This window comes from Lissotriton vulgaris, chromosome 6, assembly GCF_964263255.1.
Source record: "Lissotriton vulgaris chromosome 6, aLisVul1.2, whole genome shotgun sequence".
NCBI lineage: Eukaryota > Metazoa > Chordata > Amphibia > Caudata > Salamandridae > Lissotriton > Lissotriton vulgaris.
In genome coordinates, this window is record NC_141694.1 from 379819251 (window position 1) to 379834340 (window position 15090).

Below are 15090 nucleotides of genomic sequence, written 5' to 3' on the forward strand. Positions count from 1 at the left end.
TATTTGCGAGTCAAGGATGAGTTGTCTCTTGTTAATGGAATTTTGAGACGGGGTGGGCTTTTGGTTGTTCCTGTTTCTATTCGTGGAAAGATTCTTGGTTTGGCTCATGAAGGCCATCCTGGCATTCGCTCCATGAAGCGCAGGGTGAGGCAAGATTTTTGGTGGCCGTCCGTGGACAAAGATGTTGAGCATTTTGTTCGTGAATGTTGTGAATGTATGGTCAGTGACAAGTCACAGGTCACTTGTCCTCTACCTGTTCAACCTATCGTTGTGAAGAATGTTCCCTGGTCCAAATTAGCTTTGGACATCGCTGGACCTTACGGTCTTGTTGGTTCGACTCCCAAATTTATCTTGGTATTAATTGACTATATGACCAAGTGGCCTGAGGTGAGATTTGTTGATTCCATCAGTTCTTCTGTGGTGATTTCGTTTTTACGTGATGTTTTATCTAGGGAGGGTTTTCCTGAGGAGATAGTTTCTGACAATGGTACGCAGTTGGTTTCTGCTGAGATGTCTTCATTTTTCAAAGAAGTTGGTATCAAACACGTTTGCACGTCGCTCTATCATCCTCGCAGCAACGGTTTGGTTGAGCGTTTCAACCGTGTTGTCAAAGAGCATCTTCAACTGGCTTTGGTGAATGGTTTGCAGTGGCGTCAAGCGGTTGCCGACATGTTATGGGCTGTAAGAACTACTCCGCATGTTTCAACTGGTGTTGCTCCTTTTACCTTGTTGCGTGGGAGAGTCGCTGGTACCAAGTTGAACAAGGAGTGGATGTCCAGGAAGGTTGTGGATGCTACTGATTTAGCTAGAGTAGCTGATGTCAGGGCTTCGCTTCAGAACAGTTATGGTACCAGATCAGATGTGTTATCTTCCTGCAAGGTGAAGGTTGGTGATTGGGTGAGGATAAAGAAACCTGGATTTCTCCGTAAAGGGGAGTCACGGTTTTATTCTCCCAGGAAGGTGGCTGCTGTGAGGGATTTTGTGGTGGTGTTGGAGGATGGAAGGGTTTGGAGTAAGAGTATGGTTTCTATCGTTCCTGGGCCCATGGTTGAGAGTGTTGGGAAGCGGTTGGGGGTCAGTATTTCTCCTTCCAACTCCAAGGCGGGCGGTGTGGTGCTCTCTGATGGAAACCTTCCGCGGAGAGAGTCCTCCTCCAGGGTCAGATCTGTTCCTGCCAAATTTCAGGACTATGTGATGAAGTAATTCCGTTTATGTTGTGTTTTCTTACTATGTATGCTTTACCTCATAATTGACGTATTTTATTTCCCCTGTTCCCTTCTTCCCTCAGCTTCTTTTCTTTTCCTTTGCCATTCTTCTTCCTCCTTTCCTTTTCTTTTCTTTTGTTTTCTCTGTGAAGAAAGGGAGGTGTGTTGGGACTTCTCCCTCTCCTCGCATTCTATGTAGAATGTTCCCTGCGTGGAACACTTGCTTGATTCTTTCCTTGGCAGTTGCTGCCGGGGAGTTGCTGTGACTGGACGTGGAATAAAGTTGTAGTTCCACTTACCTGCTGTGTGGACTCTACTTCTCTTCAGTAGGATTCCATGAGTTTCTGCCCTGGCAGAGCGGTTTGGGTGGTGGTTCAGGGGGTGCCTTGTTGTGTGGCGTTTTAAGCTGTAAGTGAATTTTCCCGATTCATGTCCTTATATAGGTACATGCCATGCAGGCGGTGGCGATCCGGCCGCCATCCATGCCCGTCCCTCACTTACGGATGTTGATACTTTGCTTGGACCAGTAGCGGCTCATGCACTGTGTTGTCCCCAGCGGTTACCAATTCTGATGACGGCATTCATTGAGATCTCACAGATGCACAATGCTGACGGTGAGGTACGAGAGGAAACTGGTACACAGGTACCATTCAATTGGAACATTGCTAATGCGACCAACATTGACGGCGATGCTTCACATCTATGTGCAATTACTCTTCTTAACGAGGTAATCCAACTTTCACCTACAATGCTAGACGAATTCTTTAAAGACTGGGAAGATTTGATGTTTTCATCAAGCAATAACATTGACTTTTGATTTGGCATGCAGTGTTCTGAGAGACTCTGAATTCGATCTTCATTTTTCGAAATAAAGTCCTAACTTTGGAACTCTATTTTTTTCTATGATCAAACTTTTGTTTTTCCAAATTTGTATTTTTTCATTTTTTGGCACAAAGTAATCTGCTTTAAGTAGAACTATTCATAGAGAACTAGAATTCTTTGAAAACTTCCAAGAGACAATATTTGACCTTGTGCACAATCAACCAGTTTATATAATCTGCGATGGAATGGTCTCGACTCTTTCTTCTGTAATTAAGAGCCATTTCATAAATGTATTTTCGGGATTCATTCAGATAGTATTTTCAAATGTCATCTACATGCTTTGAATGAAACATTGCTTTAAATGCGTACAGACCAAATGCTTTTCGTGTACAACCAATACCAATGCATTTTTTTGTATTTTGGGTTGGTTTTAACACATCATGTTTAGATATGTTTTAATGTGTTTAGAACTTCGTAATGTCATACATAAGGAAGTGGAGTGGGGGTTGTGTGGCGTTTTAAGCTCCGAGTGAATTTTCCCAATTCATGACCTTATATAGGTACAATTCACATTGCACTTATATAGCCAAGCAGGCGGTGGCGATCCGTCCGCCATCCATGCCCGTCCGTTACTTATTTCCCCCGCCATATTACAATGGCGGGGGGACCGCGGTGGACGGGAAGACCGTCCGCCGCTTTTCTAATATGGTGGCGGTGTCTATCAGACACCGCCAGCCATATTAGGATGTGCTGTGGGCAATGCCTTTCCGTGGCGGCAATTCCGCCACAAAAAGGCATATGGTCTTTGCTTTGGGGGCCCGTTGCGGGCCCCCAGGGTGAAGGGGGCGTGGGGGTGCACATGGGGGGTACCTATGGTACCCCCCTACGTTTCAAAATACAACATGGCAGGCACCGCACAGTGCCTGTCAGGTTGCGCTTTGAAACGCACACCATGCATTTGTAGCATTGCGGCAGGCGGTGCTTTCAGCACCGCCCATCAAAATGTTAAAAATGTGGGATGCACCCACCGCTGTGGCCGGTGCATCCTAATTCAAGGCTCGGGACCTCCGCCCCTGTGGCGGACGGTCCCGTCCCCCGACAAAGTCCGTCCGCCATACTAATTGACCCCAGATTTAGGAATAGCCCATGCTGTCCTAATACAGGCATGGCTACTTCCACCAGTACCAAACGTCACAAAGACTTCTTGGAAAACCAGCTTAAGCAGTCAGGGGCTTCCCTTTACTTGAATATTGATTTGTCCAAGAACTTAGTTACTTTACAAAGAACAACTATTCCCTAAGGGTTCTTTCCTGACGTTCATATGCCCGACTTTACGTCAAACTATGGCATTCCTAAACACCTTCAAGGTATAAATATACCTTCACTTTCTCTAGCAAGATACGATGGTTCGGGCAGTTCGAAGGCCTACTTGCCCGACACAGCTCGCTACAGCAAGTGCAGAAGGAAGCCGACTCTTCAGCTGATGCACTGATCAGGAAGCTGCCCTTCTCCTGCCAGCTCCAGTGTGTCTGACTCCCTTGCGGGGTGTTGGGAAATCGAGTCCCGAGACAGAGATACCAGACCTCCTTCATTCTAACCAAGTTATGGAGCTGATTAGAACCTAGAGAAACCTTTGGTAGATTCTTGGCAAAAACTAAACCTATGCTACACAATACTTACTTCTTCCCTCGTACTAGACTTAGGTTAGGTACATTGGGGTTGGCGTATTTTAGAAGCACCAGTTGAGTATTTTAGTCAATGTTACTTATGTATGTATTTTTATATGGCCTAGAAACCCTACAATGCTCTTACAGTATTATTTCATATTACTGTTTACGCTGTACGCATTATACTTTGCTGTGTGCATAACGATTGTAGCAGTTCACCTCTCTTGCATGAGAAAGAAGACTGTTCCATAAACCCTTTTTATTGAAAATGTCTGTCTCACTATTTCTCTGCAACTCTGTAGAAACGAAGCATGCACGATTGACTGAGTGAAATACTTATCTATTTTTTCCGTGACTCTGAGAGATATATTCTTATTCTTGGGAAACAAAGTTGTCATGTTTATGCGGTTGTCAGAAACTAATTGCTTCTTGTGTATTCGAGAACGTTTCTAGTGACCTCTGAGTTAGCTGGCACACACACAATTAAGTTTAGTATATTTGATAGAGACCTAATTGACCTCAGTCCTATGTCAAATCTATAGGATATATTATTTCAATGCGCAGAGCCTATTGGGAATATAGGAACTACAATACAGTAATTAGGGCGGAAAATCCGTTCCGCTCGCAGATTTTGCGGATTTTCAGTAAATTCGCAATCCGCGAACGCTCGCGAATTTACAGAAAATCCGCAAATTCGCACGCAGCGGATTTTTTTTTCTTGGAGATACAATTTTGCGGCGCGCGGCGTTCACTTACCGTCATTCAGCGTTTGCCGAGTTGTTTTTCTCAATATTTTGCGAGTGCTGCACCATTTTGGATCTTGCTGCGAGATCCCGCGTGAGTTTGGCGACCGCGATTACGTCATCGCGCTCGCCACCTTGCACAGCGAGATTTTCTCAAAGCGAGTACGCCGTGATCACGTATCGCGGGAGTTCGCAATTGCAAACTCGTACATGCGGCGAGCAGCAACAATCTCGCACTCGCGAAAATACAAAATTTGCAATTCTGCACAAGAAATCCACCAGCAAGCAGCATAAACCTTCTGAAAATGATGATTTTTATCTGAATAACTCCTCAGGTTGACATTTGCCTGCACTTTTTTTGCAAGGAGTCCATTTTGGGGTGGGGGGGGTGGGAGAAAGGAAGTGCCCCACAGTCTCCAACTTCCTGTTCCTGTCCAGCAGGCTCCTCCCAGTGCTTTGTCCATCTCCTGGTCACTTTTCATTTGGATCTGGGGCTGGAAGGATTACATTTTGTGGATGCTGCTGGATATTTGGATTTGAGGCCTTTTTGACTTTCTTTGGATCACTTTTGGATTAGAAAATACACAAGTAAGTTTGTTTGGGGCATTACAGTTGCTGCAACTACAATTTTGTAATTTCCGATTTTTGGGCTGTTATTGGGGCCTTTTGCCCAGGGGTACTCAGTGGTGGGTGGACTGAGTCTTTCTGTGGGGTCTCTTTAATAAAAACATCATGGAGTGCCTGGATGGCTTGGGATTGTGCTGATTTTTCTGTGATTTTCGTTTTTTTGGGCTGTTGTTGTGGCCTTTTCACCAGGGCTAAAGAGTGGTGCATGTGCCTAGTCTTTTGGTGGGGTGTCTTGAATTTAAACATCATGGAGGGCCTGGATGGCATGGGATTGTGCTGATTTTTCTGTGTTTTTCGATTTTTCGGGGTGTTCATGGGGACAGGCCATGTGGCCGGGGGTCATTTTGAGTGTTGCTACAGGCCCTGGCCATGTGCTGGGAGGGAGGGGGCCATTTTGAATGCAGGCAGTGTTCTTAGGTCTGCAACCATTTTGCCTAGCTTTCAACCTTTATGCCCAGGGATACTGAGTGGTGCATAGGCCTAGTCTTTCTGTGGGGTGTCTTGAATTTAAACATCATGGAGGGCTTGGGATTGTGCTGATTTTTCTGTGATTTTCGTTTTTTTGGGCTGTTGTTGTGGCCTTTTCACCAGGGCTAGTGAGTGGTGCATGTGCCTAGTCTTTCTGTGGGGTGTCTTGAATTTAAACATCATGGAGGGCCTGGATGGCATGGGATTGTGCTGATTTTTCTGTGTTTTTCGATTTTTTGGGGTGTTCATGGGGACAGGCCATGTGGCTGGGGGCCATTTTGAGTGCTGCTACAGGCCCTGGCCATGTGCTGGGAGGGAGGGGGCCATTTTGAATGCAGGCAGTGTTCTTAGGTCTGCAACCATTTTGCCTAGCTTTCAACCTTTATGCCCAGGGATACTGAGTGGTGCATAGGCCTAGTCTTTCTGTGGGGTGTCTTGAATTTAAACATCATGGAGGGCTTGGGATTGTGCTGATTTTTCTGTGATTTTCGTTTTTTTGGGCTGTTGTTGTGGCCTTTTCACCAGGGCTAGTGAGTGGTGCATGTGCCTAATCTTTCTGTGGGGTGTCTTGAATTTAAACATCATGGAGGGCCTGGATGGCATGGGATTGTGCTGATTTTTCTGTGTTTTTCGATTTTTTGGGGTGTTCATGGGGACAGGCCATGTGGCTGGGGGCCATTTTGAGTGCTGCCACAGGCCCTGGCCATGTGCTGGGAGGGAGGGGGCCATTTTGAATGCAGGCAGTGTTCTTAGGTCTGCAACCATTTTGCCTAGCTTTCAACCTTTATGCCCAGGGGTACTGAGTGGTGCATAGGCCTAGTCTTTCTGTGGGGTGTCTTGAATTTAAACATCATGGAGGGCTTGGGATTGTGCTGATTTTTCTGTGATTTTCGTTTTTTTGGGCTGTTGTTGTGGCCTTTTCACCAGGGCTAGTGAGTGGTGCATGTGCCTAGTCTTTCTGTCTGGTGTCTTGAATTTAAACATCATGGAGGGCCTGGATGGCATGGATTGTGCTGATTTTTCTGTGTTTTTCGATTTTTTTGGGGTGTTCATGGGGACAGGCCATGTGGCTGGGGGCCATTTTGAGTGCTGCTACAGGCCCTGGCCATGTGCTGGGAGGGAGGGGCCATTTTGAATGCAGGCAGTGTTCTTAGGTCTGCAACTATTTTGCCTAGCTTTCAACCTTTATGCCCAGGGGTACTGAGTGGTGCATAGGCCTTGTCTTTCTGTGGGGTGTCTTGAATTTAAACATCATGGAGGGCTTGGGATTGTGCGGATTTTTCTGTGATTTTCGTTTTTTGGGGCCGTTGTTGTGGCCTTTTCACCAGGGCTAGTGAGTGGTGCATGTGCCTAGTCTTTCTGTGGGGTGTTTTGAATTTAAACATCATTGAGGGCATGGGATTGTGCTGATTTTTCTGTGTTTTTCGATTTTTTGGGGTTGTATAACTGAACTGATGTTCCTCTGTCTTCCATTGCTTTTAGGTGCACAAGACTCAAGAGAACCACCAGTGCCAGGAAGAAGTCCTGCAGCGGTGTGTGTTTGCAGCATAACGTCACGCGACGTCACGTCTGGCCACAGACAACTCTGCAACTCGTGCAACTGCGGCCTGCTGTTCTGACCTGCTCTGAAGAAGATGGCCCCAAAAAAAGTTCCCCGTAGCTCCTCTAGCAAGAAAGTTGCCAGTAAGGAGCAGAAGAAGCAAGTTACCAAGGAGACTGGTGTGCCGCCCGCCACATTTTTTGGGAGTAAAAAAAAAAGTACGCCTGCAGCAGCAGCGGGATCTGCTGGGGACCAAGCTGGGAGCAGCACCCCCGCTCCATTGGGCTCAGTGCCACCACCACCACCATGCCAACTTAAGTCCAAGCCCTTGAGTGCTGCAGAGGCAGTCAGTGTACTTCTTCAATCACCATCGACCGGTAATGTTGGCTCATCGCAAGAAAGTAGCAGCAATGTCCCTCAATCAACACAGGTTGTTGTAACTCATCTGATGAGTGTTGAACAACCACAGCCGCAACAACAACCACATGTGCAAGTACAAGCCCAAGTACATGTGGAAGGAGAGGCAGCGCAAGGAGATGCGCAAGCAGAGGTGCATGGAGGGTCACAAGTGCCCACAATAGTTGTTCCTCCCGAAGTAGGGGCACATCAGGAAATCGACAATCAAGCCGAGGTATCATTTGAGGAAGCCACTCCTCCTGATGATCATTCATTGTCTTCCACATCCCTAGCAAGGAAAAGATCAAGGGCGGTGTCTACATCTTCTTCAAGCCCACCTCCTTCTGATGATATGGATGAAAATTGGGAACCACCACGGCCGTCTGAGAATGAGGCACACCATGATCTGACAAAGGTACTTAAGCGTAAAAGGAAGGTCGTCGAAAAACTCATAGTTATGGAGTGTGATGAGGCTCAACAAGAAGTGACGGATACTGCTGCTGATGAAGGCTCTCACGACGACGACCCAGTCATCATAAAGGTCACTGCAGCCCCAGCGGGCATGCAGCAAACAGACATTTTGACCCTAGCCCGAGAAGCTGCTGAGCGTGATGATGATGTCGACGAGGAGGCAAAGGAAACACAACAATCATTGGAGTTAACTAGTACACCAACACGTACCGCTTCCATATTTCTTCCTCGCCAGAAGGGACCTCCATCCACCTCGACCTCAATTAGTGGTGGTGAAAGTGCACAACGTACTAAAGTTCGGCAATCCACATCCTCCACTTCATCTGGCATTAGCAGCATGACCCCCACCACCAGTATCGCCGCCTCCTCCGGCCCCCACAGACAATTCAAGTCCCCAGCTTAGGACTTCTTTAGTGTTTGCCCAAAAAGGGAAAACTTCGCCATTTGTAGCATTTGTAAGGTTGCAGTTAGTCGTGGTAAGGTTGGTACCAACTATGGTACCGGAGGCCAGAGAGGTCATCTTAAGAGACAGCACACTGTCCAATGGTTTGCGCACCTACAGGCGATCAAGGAAGCCTGAATTGCATGTAATGAAAACGTTGATGTTTCATCTGATGATGACGAGGAGGAAGAAGACGTGTCAAACACTTCACTTACACCCAGTACCCCTGTCAGCAGCAAACCCCATGTGAGCCACACTAAGAGTGTGGGAGAGAGTGAGACACCAATGCGAAAAAGTTCATAAGCGAGCGTAACTGGGTCGAAGAAATCATCATCATCCCGTAAATGCTTGGTCCAGGGCAACATTAAAAAGATGTTGTTTACAGAAGCGCCATATGAACGCAACCACCCACTGACGGGTCTGTGTAACACTAAGCTGGCTAAAATGCTAGCTCTGGACCTTCTCCCTTTTTCTTTTGTAGAAGGGGTTGGTTTTCTAGAATTAGTGGCAGCGCTCTGCCCTAAATGGAAGGTTCCTAGCCGGTTCTATTTTGCCAGAGTTGCGGTTCCAGCACTACATGAAGATGTGCTGGAGGTGATTGGGGCAGCTTTGCAGAAGAGTGCTGTTCACACTATACATCTGACAACAGACATGTGGACCAGTGGCGCAGGCGCTGATTACATGTGCATCACTGCACACTGGGTCTCTTTTTCAGGGGTTAAAGCAAAGCTAAACGCAGGTGTTGACCCGGACCAAGTTTTTAAAGCTGCTCGGAAACATGCAACACTTGCGATGTTTGGCTTGGAGAAACGTCACACAGCACAAAACATTTTGGATGAGTTTAGCACAAAGGCCCTTCACTGGCTCTCCCCAAAAAAACGCCAGATTGGTTATGTTTCAACGGATAATGGCGCCAATGTAGTTAAGGCCATGGAGCTGGGTCACTATTTCAGAGTGCCGTGTTTGGCGCACTGTATAAACCTGGTTGTTAAAAAATTCTTGAGTGATAAAGACAGTCCAGCGTGCGAGGTAGTGGACACCTGCCGAAAAATGTGCAACCATTTCAGCCATTCTTTTAAGGCCCGGAAGCATCTGAGGAGCCTGCTACATGAGCGTCGAATGCCAGTGAAAGCACTCATCCAGGAGGTGCCAACACGTTGGAACTCAACCTTCTACATGCTTGAGCGTCTGTATGAGCAGTATACGGTACTCGATCACTATTTCTTAAAACAGGGTACAGCTCACATAGACCTGAGGATGGATGCGGCGCAATGGGAGCTAGTTAAAAGCCTGACAGACATGCTTCGTCCTTTTGAGTTCTTCACGCGTGCAGTCAGCAAGGAGGACTGTAATTTGGGAAAAGCTATCCCATTGTTGTACATGCTGGAGCACCAACTGAGTTCTGTGTGTCTTCTGTGTTTCAAAAAAATGAAAAAACCAAGACCCTTTTGTTTTGGCGGAGAAACTATTAGAGCGCCTACAAGGTGATGAACGTCTTAAAATGATCCACTCAGAACAGCATTACATTTGTGCTACTATTCTGGATCCACGCTACAAAAAGGCGCTGGCAGGCTGAGCATTCTTTCCTTTTGCTGATGAAGATGTTACAAAGTACAAACGTTGGCTAGCCTTGTCAGCCAGGAGGTCTGAAAGAGAACAGCAGCTCATTGAAAGAAAAGGCAGTACATCAGCATCAGCAGGCCATGCCCAGTCAAAACAATCCACTTCTGCACCTGTGGCTGTGGCACAAGTGACCTCTCAGCCGTTAAAGACACCAGCAACCGGATCATCTGCACCAGACACAACAGTAACATTGGATGCTGAAGAGGATTGGCTAACTCTGCTTGGGTTTGGTTCTCAAAAGGTCACAGCAACAGCTAAGCAAAGTGGAGGAACCTTGGAGGAGGACCTAGAGTCGATGGTGCAGGACTATCTGAATGACTCAACAGAGGTCTATGTTAATGCTGACCCATTGGCGTATTGGTATGGGAAAAAAGAACTGTGGCCACAGCTCTCCAACCTGGCTTTAAACTACTTGTCTTGCCCACTCGCAAGCGTGTCTTGTGAACGTGTTTTCAGTGCTGCTGGTGGCATTGTAACTCCCAAACGGACCCGCCTCTCGCCCAAAAATGTGGAGAAGTTAACAATGATCAAGATGAATCAGCACCTCATACCACCAGATTACAAAGTACGAGAAAGCACGCCGGATGAAGACGAGGTGGACAGCAACGTAGATGAGGGAATTTCTTCTCTGTTAGGTGGCACTGAGCTCACCCTGCCTCAATTCGCAGAGTATGATGACAAAGCCTTATTCTTATTCCTGGACCCTGACACCGAGTCCTGAAAATGAGACAATGAATCAATAACTTTCTTTTTCGTCCTTATTCACTTTTATTCCTGTGTGTCTGTCTTTCTTTGTTGTGCACAGTTAATATAATTCAAACTTTAATCACCTAATCACAAAAACAAGCCCATCAGCAGAACTGTCTTCACTTGTTTGCTTATTGATTTGAAGGTGCCCCAGTCTGCATTCCTCAGGTTCACAAGTTCAGAAGAACATGCTCCTCTATCCTCCTCCTCCAGACTCCTATTTCCCTCAAAGCAGAGGGCTGGATTACGCCCAATGAAGAAAGACTCAGCACTTGTAGGGGTGTTCTACTTCTTTGCGGGTGAGTTGACGGCTCTGGGGCCATTGCGGGAAGCTCTAATACCGGATAAAAGTGGTTTGGACCAAATCGGAGGCGGAATTTTTTTTGTGTTTTTGCTGACTTACTTGCCTTTGAGGTGCTCTTTGGGGGGGTTCCGGGTGTTTGTGGGTGAGTTTTGGGGTCTGGGAGCACTGCTGGGACAGTCTATTCTTGATTGCATTTGCTTTTCAGGAAATCCGTGGTGGAAAACGGGAGGTATGGCCTAGCTGCACAGCGCGTTTGGACCGAAGGCCGAGAAATATTGTAAGTATGAGATTTTCCTTTTTGGCTGTTTGGGGGTGTTGTGCTTTTTGGCGGGTGGGTTGGCGGGTCTTGGGGCATTCCTGGGAAGGTCTAATACCGGATACAAGTGGTTGGGACAAAATCCATGCAGAATTTTTTGTTGTTGCTATTTCTGACATTTTACTCAATGTAGCGTTTTCGGGGGCCTGTTTGGGAGGCTTCCTGGTATTTGTAGGTGGGTCTCGGGGCCTGGGAGCACTGCTGGCTATGGATACTTTAGTTTGCAAGAGGTTTGAAGCAAATCCATGGTGGCAGAGGGGAGTTAGGGCCTAGCTGCAGAGCGCGCGCGGAGTGATTTGGGAAATTGGCAAGGAAATGACTAAGTCCCCATTTTTGTACTTTAGCTTTTTGGCTGTTTGGGGGTCTTCTACTAATTTTCTCCTGGGTTGATGGCTCTGGGGCCATTGCTGGGAAGCTCTAATACCGGATAAAAGTGGTTTGGACCAAATCAGAGGCGGAAATTTTTTTGTGTTTTTGCTGACTTGCTTGCCTTTGAGGTGCTTTTTGGGGGGGTTCTGGGTGTTGGTGGGTGAGTTTTGGGATCTGGGAGCACTGCTGGGACAGTCTAATCTTGATTGCATTTGCTTTTCAGGAAATCCGTGGAGGAAAACGGGAGTTATGGCCTAGCTGCACAGCGCGTTTGGACCGAAGGCCGAGAAATATTGTAAGTATGAGATTTTCCTTTTTGGCTGTTTGGGGGTGTTGTGCTTTTTGGCGGGTGGGTTGGCGGGTCTTTGGGCATTTCTGGGAAGGTCTAATACCGGATAGAAGTGGTTGGGACAAAATCCATAAGGAAAAGCCTTTTGGCACTTTTTGTAACTTAGGGTTCGTTAGGGTTAGCCCTAGCAGCAGGATTGCATGTGTTTCGGGGTGTTCTAGATTTTTGCAACTGAGTTCTGGGGTCTTAGAGCACTCGTGAGAATGTGTAATTTTGGTTGCAAGTCATTTGAAGAAAATCCATGGTGGGAAAGGGGGGATTTGGCATAGTTAAAGAAAGCCTTTGCCACTATTCTTAACTTAGGGCTCGTTAGGGTTAGCAGTATTTCTATTGCATGTGTTTGGGTGGGGGGGTTTTCGAGCCTTGGAGCGATGCTGGCTATGGATACTTTTGCTTGCTTGCAAGTGGTTTGAATACAATCCACGTGGGTAAGGGGGTATTTGGGCATACTTTTACTTTCAAAGTACGTTTTGTCACCAGTTTTCTGCTAGGCCTCGTGTTTTGAGATCTGATTGGGGGTCTTCTACATTTTTGCGACTGGCTTTAGTAAAGGTCTGGGTGGGAGCACTGCTGGGAAGGTCTAATTTTGTTCTAAAACACAGTTTACAGTACACCTAGCTTGAGGGGAAAGATCCGCTAAATTAATTTGCCCATACTTATTTATCCTTCAAAAGGTTACTCAGACAGAGTACGCACTTTCAAAAATATTGTACTGTCTATTAGGAAAATCAAAGTGTGACTTTTTGCACTACACAGCGTACATACCTTATATTTATTTATCAGTGGTGTTGTAATATTATATCACTTCCTGTTTTTCGTTCAATAATTACAGGCCGGGTTTCAGTCTGTGCAATGGGGAAAAAAGGATGGAGTCAGGCTTCACATTAGCGAGCCGCAATTCAGCATCCGCCAGGCAGGCAGTGGACAGGGTGTCTTCTGGTCACCAACATTGATGGACGAAGCGTCAGCTGGAATGGAGGAGTGCCGCTAAAAAGAGGAATTGTTTGCTGCATGCAACTTACTTACCAAATTCAACAGGACAACTACAACAACATACAGATACAGTATCCATTGTTTTCTTCTATGAGTGTGACTGCATTTCTTGGATCTCTCTCTGCTTCTAAATTGATCCCTACAGCCATTCTATAGGTTTTACTTCGGCTATTTTTTAAACCTAATTTAATGTAGCCCTGTACTGTCGCATTCTGTCATTCACGGTTGTCGAAAGTACTACTTACTTTTCAGTAACAATGCATTCAGTAGTGCATGCACTTCCTTTATGTCACGTAAAAGATTTATGGTTAGCTTTGTGCCCAAAAATGTCTTTATGTTCAATTATTGTTTGTCCATGCTGTGCTTTTTTTTTTCTCTCAACAAAACCTACCCAAAAAGAAACCCCCATTCCCATCCATTTTGCAAACCCTAACCCTCTTCCCCCGGGCTGTGTGGTTTTGCTTGATGTGTGACTAAATGACATCAATAATTCCACACACTTGCTGGGGAGGATAAGGTCATAGCAACAGGCTAGTGAAGGAATCCGAGGATATATTCTAGACTTACTCAGCTTCAGTACTATTTCTTGTAGTGGTAGCCAATGTCAAAGAAATCCAACACAAGTACAAGTTATACTATCAATACTTTACCATTTGTTAGGCTACATTGTGGCACTGTTCTAGTGTACTGTCACCTGCTATATTCTCTATCATACCGTTGTAATGCTACAGTAAGGACAAACCAGGTTTCAATTTCTTTTTTTCCATAGGCATGCAACTGCCACTGTGTCACACCACTAGTACCACCGCAATGAGGAGGAAATTTCATCCGCCCTGGATTGCCAACCTTAATCGCTGTTTCCCGTGGAGCCAGCCCTGGGCCTAGCCCTACTTTCAAACACAAATTACAGGTAAGATAAGCGTTTGGTTGGAGGTAGTATAATGGAGTATTAGGAGAGATGAGAGATTGACGGTAGTACTACTAAAGTCCTAGGACTATTCAGGAAAACAAACTTACTGTTAAACCCCCACCCACCAGACTCAAAAGCAGTAAAAAACAGGTATGGTCAGATAAAGTTTCAAAAAGTATATTTTTATAGCCCTAACAAAATAATCTCCCGCGAGACCCTCCCTAACCCCAACGATTGTCCTTCAAAAGTCCCAAAAAAACCAACTCCCAATTCCCACCCCCAAAAGTCTCTAAAAAAGGGGCAAGGGACACTACGGCAGGGTGCTGTTGACTTTAGCGGCCAGGGCATCATGCTCCTTGCGGAGGGTGGCATGGTCGAAGCGGAGGCCCTCCACCAAGTTCTTATAGCTTAGGACCTCCTGCTCCAGGTAGGACACTCTGAGGCATAAGCAGCGCTGGCGTGCCTTGCAAATCCTGTGGGGGGCAGCTGCTGTCTTTGCTGCTCGGCGGTGGCGGTTGGCTTTGGTAGCCCGGCTCCGTACCGCTGGAGCACTGCGCTGGCTGGCAGCCCGTGGGGGCACGGAGGAGGATACAGCTGTCACAGTGGATGTTGTTGTTGTACCGGTAGACTGCGTCTCCTCCTCCTCCAGGGCCACCAGCCGCCGATATTCGGCGACAGTGGCCGGGCCATTCAAGTCAGCTCCCTCCTCCTTGATGGTCTGTTTGATTTGGAAGGAGCAACTATATGAAGAAAGAAAGACATAGTCTGTAACCAATGCTCCTTAAGATTAACACAAAATGATTAAGCAGAAAGTTGTGTCACAGTACAAGTAGCAAATTGAAAGCATAGTACATAACTATTGAGGACAGTATCTATGTAACCTCCGACTTCTTCATCCTTGCTCTAACATTAGTGGGAGTTTAAGGAACAAATTCTACGAGCACTATGGACTTCCATTACTGTCGACTATGACAGTACACCAGTCTTATTCTTCTTCTTCTCTCTTGTTTAGGAAAATTGGTACGTTATCTTATGCAAGCTGGCATAATGCCAGCGCAGTGAACTTGCACCCGAGAAAAACAGACGCACACCATGATG